This window comes from Piliocolobus tephrosceles, chromosome 14 (assembly GCF_002776525.5).
Source record: "Piliocolobus tephrosceles isolate RC106 chromosome 14, ASM277652v3, whole genome shotgun sequence".
In the NCBI taxonomy this organism is placed as follows: domain Eukaryota; kingdom Metazoa; phylum Chordata; class Mammalia; order Primates; family Cercopithecidae; genus Piliocolobus; species Piliocolobus tephrosceles.
The window spans coordinates 31,130,432-31,146,617 of record NC_045447.1 but is presented as its reverse complement, the minus strand read 5'-3'; positions in this window follow the sequence as shown (position 1 = coordinate 31,146,617).

Sequence of the window (16,186 nt, the reverse complement as noted above, 5' to 3'; positions counted from 1 at the left end):
TGACCCCAGTCAAGACCTTCCACCCTCTCAAGTCACATTTCCTCATCTGTAAAACCAGGGGTTGGGTAAGCACTTCAGTTATTCTGAAGTTCTGAGGAAGTGTACACCATGAATATGTGCCCACACTGGTACAACAAACAGCACAGCCTCTTCATTCTATTCTAAGTAGAAAAAAAAGCACCTGAGGTCAAAGCAATTTATTTGCAGGTACTCACAATGCAGCTTTGCCCACAGTGGCTCTAATTCCATGCTGACATTTTCGAGGAGGCTGGCTTAATAGAGAAAAATGACTCTATTGCCTAAACAAGACAGACTTTAGTAGGAGTTGAGATGGATAGTGGGGGAACTTTTATTTACATGTCACATTTCTCTAATTCTAAGGAATTTAAGCATCCTCTTTGCTTTCCATTTCCATTTCCTACCCATCCCATTAATAAAGATTAATGAGAAGACTAGAATTGGTTGAGAAAAACAAATCAAAATAACAATTTTCAGTCCTTTTGCCTAAAAACATGGCATGCTCAATTTGAGCAACTCATAAAATTCCATCCAGTTAAAACTGTGGCTATTAGGCAATTAATACTTAGTTTTGGTTCTGCTTACTCTCTGGAAAGTCTGTTTTCCAAAAGCATAAATGTGACAGGAAATTTCTTCACTCCGTTTATCCCTAGTAGTTTAAATATTATTTCATAATTGCAAATGGGCTTTTCCCCACTTCTTGCATAGGCAGGCTATGGCTGGTCTTCTTTTTGGTGGTATGGGCATGGTAATATGTTTTTTTCCAGAATGACAGAGAGAAGCAATTGAGCTCATGGATGAGAAAACTCTCTCTCCAAACTCCAAGAAAAATGCAAGGAGGCAACATTGCCAGCAGTGGTCCCGGACAGGCTTTAAGTTCTAGGAGGTCAAGTGTCTTTTGGTCAGGATTAGCCTGGGCTCTCTGGAGAGAATGGGGTGATACTCAAGGAAGGCCTGTCAGATGGAACTAGGGGAATGCAGACCCCGTTAGCACAGTTTAAGAGGAGTCTCAAATTGAAATGTTTGCACAAGACAAAGGTTTCTCCATGTTCTTTATTTCTCCTTTTCTTTCACAACTTTTTCTAAAGGAGTGATATTTCTTGCCAGTCTAGTTCCTCAACCTCAAAATTCGAGGAATTTGCAAATAGCTATCTCACGTGGCCCTGCCTCAAAGTTTCCTCGTGAACACTTCCATCCCACGTCTAAAAGTATGTCTATAAGGAGTAGATCTTTGGGTCCTTTGGTGCACTGGAAAATTTTAAATGCCAAAGCAGTATTATTTATACTTACCCTTGAGTGCAAATGTTCCTCTGAGAATAACACTTAAGGATTCTTTGTATATAAGGAATGGCTTCATTAGACATTTAAGACTTAAGGGACCAGGGCATCGTGTTTTCAATAGAGGCTTCTAGATTTATGTATTTGCTTCTCAGCCTGACAAAGTTCTGGCTAACTGATCTGTTGAGGAGGAATAAATTCATGCACATTTACAGCTCCTTCCAGTCACACTGAAGACTGAGCTACACTGGTCCTGTCCTTACCATTTATGCTGCCAAGTAAAATGCAGTCCTTCATGTTTTACTCACATGTACCAGAAAACCAGCACCAGAGAAGGACTAACCAGGTTAACTCTCCATTTAGAAGAACGTGTCTCCTAGACTCATGCAAAGGGATGGATCTCATTATTCAAAGTATCAAACAGGCAGAAGATTTGAAATGCCAATAATTTTTTTGTGTATGCCAATAAATGCTTTCTTCTGAAGAGTATCAGGAATTCACTTTAATAAGACCAAGTGTTTCTTGATCCGTTACTTTGTATTAGGCATAAGGATGAGAGAATACAGAGCTGATTAAAGCCCAGCACCACCGGTAGAAATATTCATCTCACATCTGAGTAGTGTCTCACAGGTCATTCTGTATTTGCCGATCATCTTTAAATTCCCTCAGTACTCTTTCTTAGAAACTAAAGATCAAAGAGGAGACTTGACTTACAGAGGATGCACAAAGAGTCTACCTGTGAGTCCATGTCAACTCCCCCAGGTTCCTGCTTCTCAGGTTTTCCCTAGGGCCATGGGTTGTGTTTCTAGGAAGCAAGAATCTAGAATCTGGACTACTTGGGGATGACAAATGTTGAATTGAAATGAAGGAGGAAAACGTCCCTAAGATCTCAACACAGGGCAGTGCAAAAAGAGAGCGTGGCCAGATGGTGATCTGGGGAGGGGATAATTGCAGCAAGCACAGAACCTCTGACGTGGCTCTGGGCAAGCCCACCTTTGACAGATTGGCCAGAGGGTAGCCTTACGGCAGACCCAGACTTCAGTTATATATCAGGTGTTTTTAGGACATCCAAATGTCTTCCCAGAAACCAAGAGCTTTAGACTTTTCCCAGACTCTTCTGAGATACTGGAGGTTCCAGGGGTTACAGCAACTGAGGTTTCTGGTCAAGGAATATAGTCCCAGCTACCTGGAAAGAAGGCCAAAGATTTCCTGTAACTTTTTCTCCCTGAGCAGGCTTCACAGACGCTGTGGTCATCATCTGACTGCTCAGCACTTTAGAATCCATTACCAGAAGCTTCAGTGGACCTGTCAGAATTCACCCTTAAGATCAAGAAGAGTAACAATAAAAAATGAAAGAGAAATTGGTTTCTCAGTAGAACTGAATAATTCTTTTTCCATTTGCACAAAAGTAAACACCTGGGTGAACTCCTGCTGCTACCTTACACTGCAGCATCCAGAGCACTTACTTATATATTATTGCATGCCATTTCATGTTGACATTAGTAATTGTTGTTTTCTCTGAGTGACAAGGAAATTGAGACTCAGAGAAGTTAATATTTGAGTTTCTGTATCCAAAGCTGCTGCTTGTTCTATCACATTAATGGTGGTTCCATGATACTTGATGAAACTCAAGAGACCCCACGAAGATAATTTTGGGATGCTTTAGTAGAGAAAGAGAGGGCCAAGAGGCCTGCACCCTAACCTTGATTCAACCAAAGCAGTTACAGTTTTAATTTATTTTATACAGTGGATTTCATGTATTATTTCATTTGAGTCAAGAGTTCTGGACATTTAAAACTTGTTGCAATTCATGATTCCTGAACTTTTAACTAACACTTTCAAGTGAATAGGCCCAAACACCTTAGATCTATATCCACCTATATCCAACTCTGGAGTTGTTTGAACTTTGGATCATCCTGGGTGAAGGCCCTTATAGTAACTTGGGCCTCTTTGTCATTCATGGCAAACCCAGCTGGGGCAATGAGAATGTTTTTATTCTTATTGTGCCACTGACTCCCTGTGTGACTTTGAGCAAGTTTCTTCTTCTCTCTGACTTCAGTTTTTTAATCTATAAAATGAGGACACTGGCTGGGTGCAGTGGCTCATGCCTGTAATCCCAACACTTTGGAAGGCCGAGGTGGGAGGATCACGAGGTCAAGAGATCAAGACCATCCTGGCCAATATGGTGAAACCCCATCTCTACTAAAAATACAAAAATTAGCTGGGTGTGGTGGGGCGCACCTGTAGTCTCAGATACGCAGGAGGCCGTGGCAGGAGAATTGCTTGAACCCAGGAGGCAGAGGTTGCAGTGAGCCGAGATCGTACCACTGCACTCCAGTCTGGCAACAGAGCAAGACTCTGGCTAAATAAATAAATAAATTAAATAATGAGAACACTGAACAGGATCAGCTTCCAGGCTGGCATTCTGCAAATGTTGAGGGGGGGTGGAGATTGTTGCAGTCTTCCAAAATAAAGTACTCGTGTACTGGCTGGAGGCCTGGCAATAAGGTTGCCAGATTCAGCAAGTGAAAATGCAGCACTCTCATTTAAATTTGAATTTTAGATACAAAACAAAGTCTTTTTTTTTAGTATAAGTATATCCCATGCAATATTTGGGACATACTTACACTTCAGAATATTTGTTGTACATCTGAAATTCAAATTTTGTCAGAGTGTTCTATATTTTAATTGCAATTCTGCTTTAGAAGTATGTTTCCTTTAGCAAAGAGTCGATATAAATAAGCAAACAAATGAACAAATGAAAAACTCTTTATTAATTATGGTCTTGTTGCCTTGGTAAAATCTTCCTCTTTCAATTTGTAACATCATAGCACCCAAAAATATTAAATGTAGAAGGTGATAACAGTAACATTCCCAGAGTTTCCTTTAATTTTATTGACTTATTTTTTAACAAATTTTTTCTTATTTTGACAAATTTTTTACAAATTTTTACAAAGTTTTTACTTGTTTTAATTTACTTATTAATTAATGTACTTATTTGTGCTTAAGAAACACAATTCTGTGCCTGCATATAACACTTTGTGCTTGCATTGGGGATATCTCTTTTTTCATATCTGGTGATTTAACAAAAGCTCTTGACTTGAACAAGCCTCTCTTCTCCCTGCCCCAGACATGTTCTTTCAGCCTAGACTCACACTGCCATCACAGGGAATTTTATTGGCTGTCTGCATTTCCTTCAAATTCTGTTACTTTGTGTTTTAATATGCACACATACATGCTCACACATACACGCTCCTCCAATCCAAACTCTTGCCCTTTTTGCTTCTCAACCAGTGATTGCATGTGGCTGGTGGTTTGGTGATTGTGAAATCATCTTGAAATATCAGTGAAGAAAGTGTTCCTCCTGCATTTGTGGCTAAACTCCCCTCAGGAACTTCAGGTTTCTTTCTGCCTCCTTGGGCAGAAGGAAGCACTCACTTGGGGTGGCCCTGGGGCAGGGAAGCAAAGAAGCTGTCAAAAGTAAGCCTTGTGATAATGTGCTCCTGGCATTTTTTCAGATGTCTTTTGCAAACATTATTTGGTCCTAATGGAAATAGCATGCATCCTGGGTAGAATCACTGGTGAATCTGGGCACTGCTGAACCTGTAGATCAGAAGGTATAGAGGGACTGGACCCTAAGCCTAGGCAGAGAGCCTCTCCAGAGCAAGAACTGAGTAGCAAATGTGGCCCTGACATTGGCTCAATCCTTTGCGGGAAGAGGAGAGCTTTTCAAGGAAGGAGGTCAGTGCAGGGGGAAAGTTTGTGCTAGGAGCCACCAGATATGCAAATGTACAGTGAACTGGACCCAGAGTGGGTGTCAGCATTACTTCAGCGATGGCCCCTCCATAAAAGAAGTGGCAAGGGCCTTGTACACAGGCCTTACCTCTTGATTTGGCTGAACATCCAGCTACAGCCCCTCCACCCAAAGCCCCTACTAAAAATACAAAAACTACCCAGCCCCTATATGTGCTGCACATCCTGCACTGAGGATTATATAAAGAGGAGGTGTGTGGAGGGAGGGCCATGCCTGAGGGACTGGAGATTTGCACTTTCTTCCCGTGTCTACCGGAAACTTACTACAAGACTTCCGGTGCAGAGATCCATCTGGTCATAGAGCTTGGTTGAGCGAATTTCTAAGAGATGTTCCAGACTTGCCTTTCTGTGATTCTTTTAAAAATTATTATTATTGTCACCATTATTGTGCAACAGTTCATTCATCCAAACATAGGTCTAGAAATAGGAAATTCTGCAGCTTAGGAAGAACAGCAACAGAACATATAGGACATACTTTTTTCCATGCATATTCACCCAGAGAGACTTTAAGAAATTAAGGTATCAAAACACAAAGGTATAGCCAACTTTCATTATATTCTATTCATATCTAATAAACACATATCTACTATGTACCATGCTCTGCTTATGGGACAGAAATAAAGCAGGCAGCAGCCCTGTCCTGGGAAGCTCACAGTCCCAAGGAGCCCTGGCAATCCCAAGAGCTGGGGCATTTGTGATAGAGAGGAAGGGCAGAGCCCTGCGGGGACCTGAGGAAGAAGTGGTGCATTTACCTCTGCTTATTTCTCTTGTGGAAGTGATATGTGGGGGTGGAGGTGGCTTGAACTATTGGGGCAGCAAATAGAGGAAGTATATGCTATCAAAAATAGAGGGGCAAGGAGGAAATAAAAGTTCTTCTAATCTAACAGAAACACAGAGGGGCCTGACAAGGCCAAGGAATGAGTAGTTTTCCCTGGTGCTTTTGGACCTGAGCTGTCTCTAACATAGAACAGGGTTCAGGAAAGGGAACCTGCCACAGCCACATTGTGACACTTGCTTGGTGTCAAAAGGCAGACCAGTGGGTGCTCCGGAATCCCTTAGTAAGGGATATATAGAGGGGCTTCCCATGGGAGGATAAGAAGTTTGCTCCCAGAGGTTTTGTGTTCCTCTTTAGGCCACCTGGTGTAGCCACTATCACAGATGGGGACAGGCTGGGCCCAGAGATGCCTTCTGTTCCGTTCTTGGACTCAGTGCTGAGGATGTGAGCCTCCCATCCCAAAGAGGGCCTCTGCGTATCTCGGCTGCAGCAGTCCACGCAGAAAGGGAAGACTGACCAGGGAACCAGCGGCTATCCTGCTGTCATGACACAGGGCCCTCAAAGGCTCCCTGCCATGGAATGTGGGCATGGCATCTGTAACTGTCCTTTGTTTTACTTCCCTGGGACCCCCAAGTTAGGTCCTTTGGCCCTTTACACACAAGCTCAAACACTCTTCCACCTGAGAATTCACAGAACAATCCATCCACTCATCATCTCCAGCCATTGCATGTTATACACAGTTCCTGCCCCATAGTCAGCAGTCAATAAATATTTAATGGGGCTGACTAAATACTCAAATGAATTTAATAAAGAAATGAAGAACATATAGAAAGTGATCATAATGAAGTGTAACAGAGGGCTCTTTGGGATGGCATGTGAGCTGGGGCCTTAGATGCTCAGGGTCTCAGTAGCTCTCCCTTCTGCAGGCACAAAAGTCAGAGAGACACCCCAGCAGGAAAGAGAACATGTACAAAGCCATGGATGTGCTAAGTCATGAGATCTATTTAGGGAACGTCAAGCTAGTGCCCAGGTTTTAGGGAAATATGAACCTAGAGAGACTGGCTGAGGATATGTCATGAAAGCATGCAATGGAGTTCAGATTTCACCTCATCAGAAAAAAGAAACTATATAGATAGTGTAAGAACTTTATTTCCATTGGAGCTCAAGAATCTTCTTCTAGACAAGATGCAGTGGCTCCCACCCGGAATCCCACACTCTGTGAGCCTGATGAGGGCAGATCACCTGAGGTCACGAGTTTGAGATGAGCCTGGCCAACATGGTGAAACCCTGTCTCTACTAAAAATGCAAAAAAATTAGCCGGGCATGGCGGTGTGGGCCTGTAGTCCCAGCTACTAGGGAGGCTGAAGCAGGAGTATTGCTTGAACCAGGGAGGCAGATGTTGCAGTGAGTCGAGATTGCACCACTGCACTCCAGCCTGGGCAACAGAGTGAGACTCTGTCTCAAAAAAGAAAAAAAAAAAAAAAGAATATCCTTCTAGAAGCCTTTTCAAGTTTGTCTAAAACATTCTTGAGTTGACTTTAATATTTCTTTGTCACCCTTAAACAATGCTGTGTTTCTGCAGAACACTCTAGACTTTCCAAATGTGGGTATGCCCCCCTTTTGTTTCTGCCTCTGCTGATGCTGGCCCACACTGATGCCTCTCTGCCACCTCTTCCCCCACACTGTAGCCTCCAAAGTCCAAAAAGCAGGGATAGAATCGGTCATGGAAATTATAAGTCTTGGGGAATTCCATGCTCATTTTATTTCAATGTTGCTAAGGCCAGAGCAACAAGGGGCTAATAGAGCATCATAGAACTCAATAGCTCTCAAACTCCAAGTCAGACAGCTCCTCAAAAAATCCTCATTGAGACTATTTCTTAAGTCAATCCTCATATCTCCTCTTCAAGGCAATTCCAGGAAAGAATTTCAGTGGCTGGGTCCAAGCCTCTAGAATTGACAGAGAATACATGTTCTTGGTTTAAGCCATCCAGTTGTGGCACCCTGTCGCAGCAGCCCTGACAAACTAGTACCCACACATATTCCAAAACGGACTGAGAGCCTTTAAAGCTGTCTTATCTTCTTGTCCCAGGAAGTAAGGAATACATACTCTTGCCTGTATTCGAGGTGGACTGTATTCCTGGGCAGCAAAGTCCAGTGAGTTCTTAAGAGCATTCTGAAGTATCTGCAATCACATCGCTGCATCCCACTGGTGCTCAATAATGCTTTAGTTTAACCAGATTTTAAGTTGTGGCTAAAGCTTCATTAGAAAAATGATGATGGGAATTCAGAATATGGGAAATATTCATCATATTCTTCTTTTGTAAAACTTTCCATTTTCTATGGCCCTTGCCATTTCTCTGCCATTTGTACACATACATATGTACTTGCAACCTTAGTCCACATTCATCTTTGTGAAGTCTCCTCTTTACCCTGCATGGTATTGTTATATCATCTTATAATGTCTGCCTAATATTCCATCCGGTCGTTATACCACAATTATTTCCCCATTACACTCTGGCTGGTCATTAATTTGAACTTTTTTTACTCATTTAGATAATGTTACAAAGAACATTTTGCATGTATAAGCATTTTATTCTTTTGTATAATTTCTTTTGGATACATTTCTAGGATCCATTTACTGGCTCAAAGAGTACACGGAGTGTCAAGGATTTTGTTACATATAGTTCACTTTTATTTATTTATTTTTTAAGAATCTAGTTGCTGTTTTAAAAAATTTCTTTCCTTCTTTCTTTCTTTCCCTCCCTCCCTCCCTCCCTCCCTTCCTTCCTTCCTTCCTCTCTCTCTCCTTCTCTCCTCTCTTTCCTTTTCTCTTTCCTTCTCTCCTTCTCTCTTTCTTTCTTTCTCCTTTTTTTTTGAGACAGGATCTCGCTCTGTTGCCCAGGCTGGGGTGCAGAGGCCTGATCATGGCTCACTGCAGCTTCGACCTCCTGGGCTCCAGTGATCTTCCCATTTCAATAGTTGGCTCATTTTAATAGTTTATTAAATGGCCTCCTGAGTAACTGGGTCTACAAGAGTGTGCCACCACGCCCTACTAATTTTTGTATTTTTTCTAGAGAGAGACAAGCTTTCACCATGTTGCTCAGACTGGTGCTTTTATTTTTATCCTTTAAAAATAAATTATATTATGATTATTTAAGGTATACAACATGTTATGCAATACACATAGCAAAAAGGTTACTATAGTGAAGCAAATTAACATACCCATTATCTCCCATAGTTACCTATTGTTTTGTTTTGTTTTTATGATAAGTGCAGCTAAAATCTACTCACTTAGCATGGATTTCACAGAAGTACAATTTTATTGCCTATTGTCCTCGTGTTGTACATTAACTCTTTAGATTTGTTTATTCTACGTATTTTATTAAACCATTTTTTCAAAAGAAACCCCCCCTAAAAAAAATACAGGGGTACCAGAAAGTATGTATCAAATAGTGCTTCCTTATATTTCATATTTTTATTTCCTGGATTAAATGTATGTATTTATTCTGTAGGACTGTCCTTGTGTTAATTGATATTTACCAACTACTCTATTGGGTCCTAATTACACTGACTGTTTATACATCACAGATACCAAGTCAAACTATCTGTGCCATGTTTTTGAAAATAGTTTTTCTTTTTGCTTCAGTGGCACTTATTTTCTTAAAGAGAGTTACATTTTATTCACAGGAAATTGTTAGAGGGTTGAATTTTTCATTCTTTTGAAACTTACACTATTTGTTTGCTATTTACCAAATAAACATTCCTCTAAAAATTACAATTAAATGTTCAGTTCTGTTATTTTTGTGGCTCATTATAATCGTTTATTTTCAACCCATTTCGAGTTTTTTATATAAGGTGTAATCTAAATAAATTTATCTCTAAATTGTGATCCAGTTACATAAAATAAGTACTTACATGTGTTAATTATCCCAGTTAGTTTTGATGCTGACTTGATCACATGGCAAATTATGCCATGGACTTTTTTCGTTATAAAAATGTATGTTCTTTACTCTTTAAGTATTATACATTTTTATTATTGTTGCTTTGTGATATGGTCTGCTTCTATTATTGCTTTTTTAGCATTATTATTTTTTAGCATTATTTTTGTGTGTATGTTCTCATGCATTTATTTTTCTTAAGAGTTTTAGATTAATCTGTGCAGTTCTAAAAGGAGATCATTTGATGTTTGGGTTAGGGCCTATATAAGCTTGCATCCGTTATTGGGTGGGTCAGGATAGAATGGCCTGGAGCAGTTTGTTCTAAGTGGTGTGGTTGGATGGAAGGAGCTGGGCTTTACGATTGGATATGTCTAGGGATGAGCCCCATCCTACCACCAGCTAGCTTGTCCAGGTTGAGTAACCACCCAGAGCCTAACTCCACTCCTAACCACATAGTGGTAGTACAGCCCACCTCAGGTGGAGTTGTTATCTTGGCTCTGCCACTGCCTGCCTGTCGCTCAATCATTTCCTTACATCTCTCTCAAAGGGGGGTCATTCTAATTAAATGAGAGAAAAGGACATGTGAAACATTCAGCATAATGTCTACCACAATATCGGCCGCTAATTTTCATTTCCTTTTTATTTTCTCCCAATCACAATTTGTAGCTTCATTTGAACTTCTTAAGCTTCCTCCAAATGTGGATGTGTTTGAAACAGATTCCTCTGTCTCTTTACAAGTGCATAGCTGTTTCTGACTGACACTCAAGGATGTTGTAGATTACTGTCCTTTTGTTTTGTTCCCTGCCCCTTTGTGAAGCTCTTGTATCACTGTGGATGGTCCATGGTTCTTTTCAGGCTCTTATGGATTTTTTAGGTAGATGCAGAGCTACTTTTTGGCTCAAGGTTTCTGAAAGTCATGGTTGTGTTCCTAAAAAGATGCTAGAAACTGTCAGTTCCTTGAGCCATGTGAAGGGTGGCCTCTACCCAAATTCAGGAGTTATTCTTGGTTCGCTCCCTCAAGGACTGTACTCTTGGGTACCCAATCTTTGAACCTCTCATCAAAAGAGCTAAGTTCTTCCACAGGAGGATTTCAGGTCTGATTTCCACCTCTGCCCTACTCCCACCCTGTCCTCAGCCAGAACCCACACGACCTATGGTATTTTCAGATTAGGAGTCACCTTTTGGCCTCCTGTGGACTTTTCTTTTTTTTTTTTTGAAACGGAGTCTCGCTATATGGCCCAGGGTGGAGTGCAGTGGTGCAATCTCGGCTCACTGCAAGCTCTGCCTCCTGGGCTCACGTCATTCTCCTGCCTCAGCCTCCCAAGTAGCTGGGACTACAGGCACCCACCACACGCCCAGCTAATTTTTTGTATTTTTAGTAGAGATGGGGTTTCACTGTGTCAGCTAGGATGGTCTTGATCTCCTGACCTCGTGATCTGCCCACCTCAGCCTCCCAAAGAGCTGGGATTAGAGGCGTGAGCCACCGTGCCCGGCCCTCCTGTGGACTTTTCACTATTGCAAATGCACATCCACCAAGCAAGTAGTCCACTCCAGAGCAAGGTAACATGTGATGCAGCTGACTCAGGAATCTGGGGATGGGGTTCTCATCTTGGTTCTGCCACTGCCTGGCTGTAACTCATTCATTTATTTACATATCTCTCTTATCCAAAAGTTATTTGAAATTGCTTTACAACTACAGGAAAAAGCAGAAATCATAAAATGAGGAGGAAGAAAATAGGAAAGTAGGGGCTGGAGAAAAAAAATGGAGTCTGAAATGACAGAAACGCAAGTACGAACCCCTGTGCACTTGTATTTGACTGCATTTGACCTTGACCTTCCTAGCAGTCAGAAGAAACAGAGAAATGTTTTGGGCAAATTAGTTTATCTCTAAATCTCGATTTCATCGTTGACAAAATGGAAATAGAAACACCTGCATCAGAAGATTTTTCTGAAGATGGCATGAAATAAGGGATGCAAAACCCTTATGTATAAATGTACAACACAGAGTAAGGACCTCCCGGTTGCTAGTTTTTGTTGTTACTGTTATTTCTGCTAGCAGCTGCTTTGGGGTTAGACATCAGCACTATAGCTGGTGCATAGGTTGACTCAGCTCCAGAGGTCCTGTCCCCTTTTCAGAGTGGCGCAGTCTGAAAAATGACGATGTGAAGTTAACTATACCACTGATATAAATGTGAGGCGTGAGAAATTAAACTGCTTCCAACAGGTATGATGACAGGTAAGGACAGTGATGTCACTTTGTGTCACAGGACACAAAGGAACGATACCTTTTAGATGGAATAGATGTCCCACATATTCCAACCCACTGGCCAAGAAGTGACCTCAATAGAAACAAACGCTAGAGCTTAAAGGAAGCCTCCACAGCTCAACCTCCTCTCTTTTCAGGGTGAGGGGGAGAGTTGAGTTTTCCGGCATTACACAGATAAATGCTCAAATTCCAGTTCCTTCTCTTAAAGTATGCATGGATGGGAGGTGACAAACGTGGATTTGAAGTAAAGAAAAAAAGATGCTGATTTATTTATAGTTTAGGGAAGTGAAAGTCAGCTTGAGTTCGGACAGTTCATTGTTTCATTGTTATTACTTTCAGCGCAGTGTGCAGTTGTCCATCCTTCTTTCCTCTGCTGGCCCTGGCAAGTCAGATCCCCTGGAATGTGTTTAGATGTCTTGTGCAATTTCTATCTGATATGAAGGAATGTAGGTATTTAAAGGGCCTTGTTTTCCTAAATGCTTTTATACTTTGACAGAGAGTCTCACTCGAGCACATCTTTGGGCTATTTAAAACACACAGAGGAATGCCTTCCGCATGTGCACATGTGCCCTGGAATCTAGGCAGAACACCGGTTTATTTTGACTGGCGGTATTTGACACTCTGAATCACAGGCCAAGTTCGTCACGGGCTCCTCTCTGCCTATTCCTAGCAATTGAAAGCCCACATGCATGTAAGAAGCAGTCAGAACGGTTATGATGAAATGATGTAGAAAGAGAATCTAGCTCCTAGCACGTGGTTACATTCCTCGTATCTAGGCCACTTTGTGCCAAATGTTTGGCTCGCAGTTTCACACGCACCCTCATCTTCCCCTCCCATCAGCTTGGGGAGGAGGGCGATATTATCAGCCTGCGCTGTTCACAAAGCCACTCGGAGAAGTGGGCTGACGTGCTAGGATCACGGTCATAAGACAACCCAGGTTCCAGACTCCAGCAAAGCCTAGCCCCACTTCCTTGATATCACTGCCATCTACTCTTGGCGAAAAGAAAAGGAAAGGAAACGAACAACTCCAAACCCCAAATTAAATCAATGATTTCCAAACAAGCTTTATTTTCTCCAGTCTCTGGTGCAGCCTTTGGATGACCACTTTGGTATTAGCTCTCCCTTAGTCAACTGTGTGCCTGGGAGATGAGTGTTCATACTCTTTGGTACAATGGCGAAGCAATTGGATGATTTTAAATCATTTATTTGTGAGGTCCAAAGCAGTGGTGTCTGTGTATCTGGCGAGTTGTACTTCCTCTCTTCCCTCTCCTATTTCCCTTTCTGAATTGGTCACTTGGAATGCTGGGCTCCATGCGCATCTGTGTGCACTTGAGATCTGAAACCCAAGCCGGTGCCACCACCAGCTGCAGAAGCACGCCACTCGCTGTCATTTTTGGAAACCAAAAATGACTGGTCACATAACGGTGATTAGATAAAGCTTGTAATTTGTGTTTGCTGTAGTCAGCGACGTGGTATTTTGGGACAAACAGCCACTCTATGCTACATATAGCTTGGAATTTGCGGCTTTTTTGTAACCTGCCATTGTATGGTCAAGGAGGTAACGGAGAAAGAGGGGAGAGAGAATGGATGAAGGGAGAGAGGTCAGGAAGCCCCCCTCAGCAGACAGGCAGAGGACCAAGGAAGCTTTAGAACTCAAAGAGCCTGCAGAAAACTCTGTAGGTGACTCACTCTTAAGAGGGACCCCATTCTATGTCAGGCACTGCCTAAATTCCTGATAGTACAACTTTCCTTTCCTGACACTTGGAGACTCTTGACTCCCAGTGAGAGTCTCAGCCTTACTCCAGGCTCAAGAAACCCTAAGCTGAGCCAGCACATGACTGAAGCAGCTCAAGTTCAATTCTCCAGTTACTAAGCTTCTTAGTCTGGTTGATGGATATTCTCTGATTGGCTGCTCAGCTCTAAAAGGCTTTCCTGTCCCCAGTTGTAGAAAAAATGCCCTTGCCTTTCCCTGAGTCCACGTCTCAGCTGGATAAAACCTTTTTTTGTTCACCAAACATTGACCAAGGGCCTTTACGTGTCAGGCCAGAAAGGATATTGGGGATGTGGAAATAAGTCAACCCTGCAGTCACTTGTAAGCCAGAGAAAAGCCAAGACTCTTTAGGAAGCTGCCAATGTTGTTTTAACCAGACCCCATTGCTCCAAGCAAACTGGGAACCACCGTCCCATCAACATCCCCTAGGTGGAGTGGGAGAGAATCAATTTCCCAGGAAAGCGTGGTGCTGCAACTGCAATATAGAGAGATGGAGGCAAGAAACAGGAGACATGCAAATCAAGAGATTTCTGATAGTTGCTCATCAATACTCCCAGTTAAGGGCTTAAAATTAAAAGCCCAAATCTCAAAAGCTCATTAGCCTCTTGAGGTAACATGAATATGCAATAGAATTATCAATACTTGGTGAATTGTTTGTCCGGCAAATAAAGAACAATTTGTGTTCCAATGGGAATCTTCAAGGACTTACAGGTACTCCACAACATGAAAAGCAACACTGATTACAACAAGAAATCATACTTAGGGCCAGAGTGGTGGCTCACGCCTGTAATCCAAGCACTTTGGGAGGCCAAGACGGGTGGATCACTGGAGGCCAGGAGTTTGAGACCAGCCTGGCCAAGATGGCACAACCCTGTCTCTAGTAAAACTACAAAAATTAGCCAGGTATGGTGGCTCAGAGAGGCTGAGGCACAAGAATTGCTTGAACCTGGAAGGAGAAAGTTGCAGTGAGCCGAGATTCCACCACTGCACTCCAGCCTGGGACACAGAGTGAGACTCTGTCTCAAAACAAACAAACAAAAACACCCGAGAAATGTTACTGAGGAAATCATCTTTGTATCTAAAAAGTAATTCTTTCTCTTCCATTGGCCAGGGCCCAGTAGCTGTGTAGGAATAGCACTCTACTCCTGAAGGTGTGGGTTGGGAGCTACCGGGGACCTGCCTCTCATGGGTTCTTAGAACAACCACTCACTGCTTCAGGTGGAGGTTCTGCCTTTGCCATCATTTCGGTTTCCTTTTGGGCTTCCAAACTCATGCCTTGAAAGCATTTCCCAGGTGCCATTTCCGACTCTAGCTCAATTGTCTCTGCTGTTGACACTGCCATTTACTCCAGAAATAGACAATGGGGACTAGAAGAAAGGGTTTTCTGTAGCATTAGCATTCCTTTAAAAATTTTAAAACTAGAACCCAGGAATCCTTATTAGGTTACATTAAAAAGTCTTTTAGCCATCCCCGTGTCTAATATTTTGTGAAGTGTGTTCCAGGGAACCCAAGTTCTATAGGATTCTGAGGATTACATGAGAAAAGGGGCAAGGATATGATGGAGACCTCTAAGTTCAAATAAGTTTCTGGAATGCTGACTTTAAATAAAGTTAAACAGGTGTCTTTACTGTAAGAGTTCTCAGACTTTCAAATGCCTCAAATCTGTGGTAGATCTCTAAGAGGGGCATGTAGTTACAATGATTATAAAAGTTATTTGATAACGGAATTTTTGTTCTGAGGTGAGACAGAGTAGCAAACAGATTTGAGTTTTATATTAAGCCAATATTTAGCCAGTAGATGATGATGATGATGATGATGATAATTATTATTTGAGACAGAACCTTGCTTTGTTGCCCAGGCTGGAGTGCAGTGGGATGATCTTCGCTCACTGCAACCCCCGCCTCCTGGGGTCAAGTGATTCTCATGCCTCAGCCTCCTGGGTAGCTGGGATTACAGGCACCTGCCACCATGCCCAGGTAATTTTTGTATTTTTAGTAGAGACAGGGTTCTGCCATGTTGCCCACGCTGGTTTCCAACTCCTGACCTCAGGTGATCCACCTGCCTCGGCCTCCCAAAATTCTGGGATTATAGGCATGAGCTACCGTGCATTGCCTAGTCAGTAGATTATGATCAGATCTTTCCCACTTCTTCAACTGATTGCTTGAGCCCCAAATGCCCTGTTAGCAGAGAGTCTCATTCCCTGGAATTATCCAGGAGCACTGTGCCTATCCAGGCCCATTGCTGCACTGTATTTCCCTGCCTCCAAGTTGCTCTTGAGAATACTGGCCTGCCCATTCTGGCATGCCATTGTTAGTCCCATCCTAAGT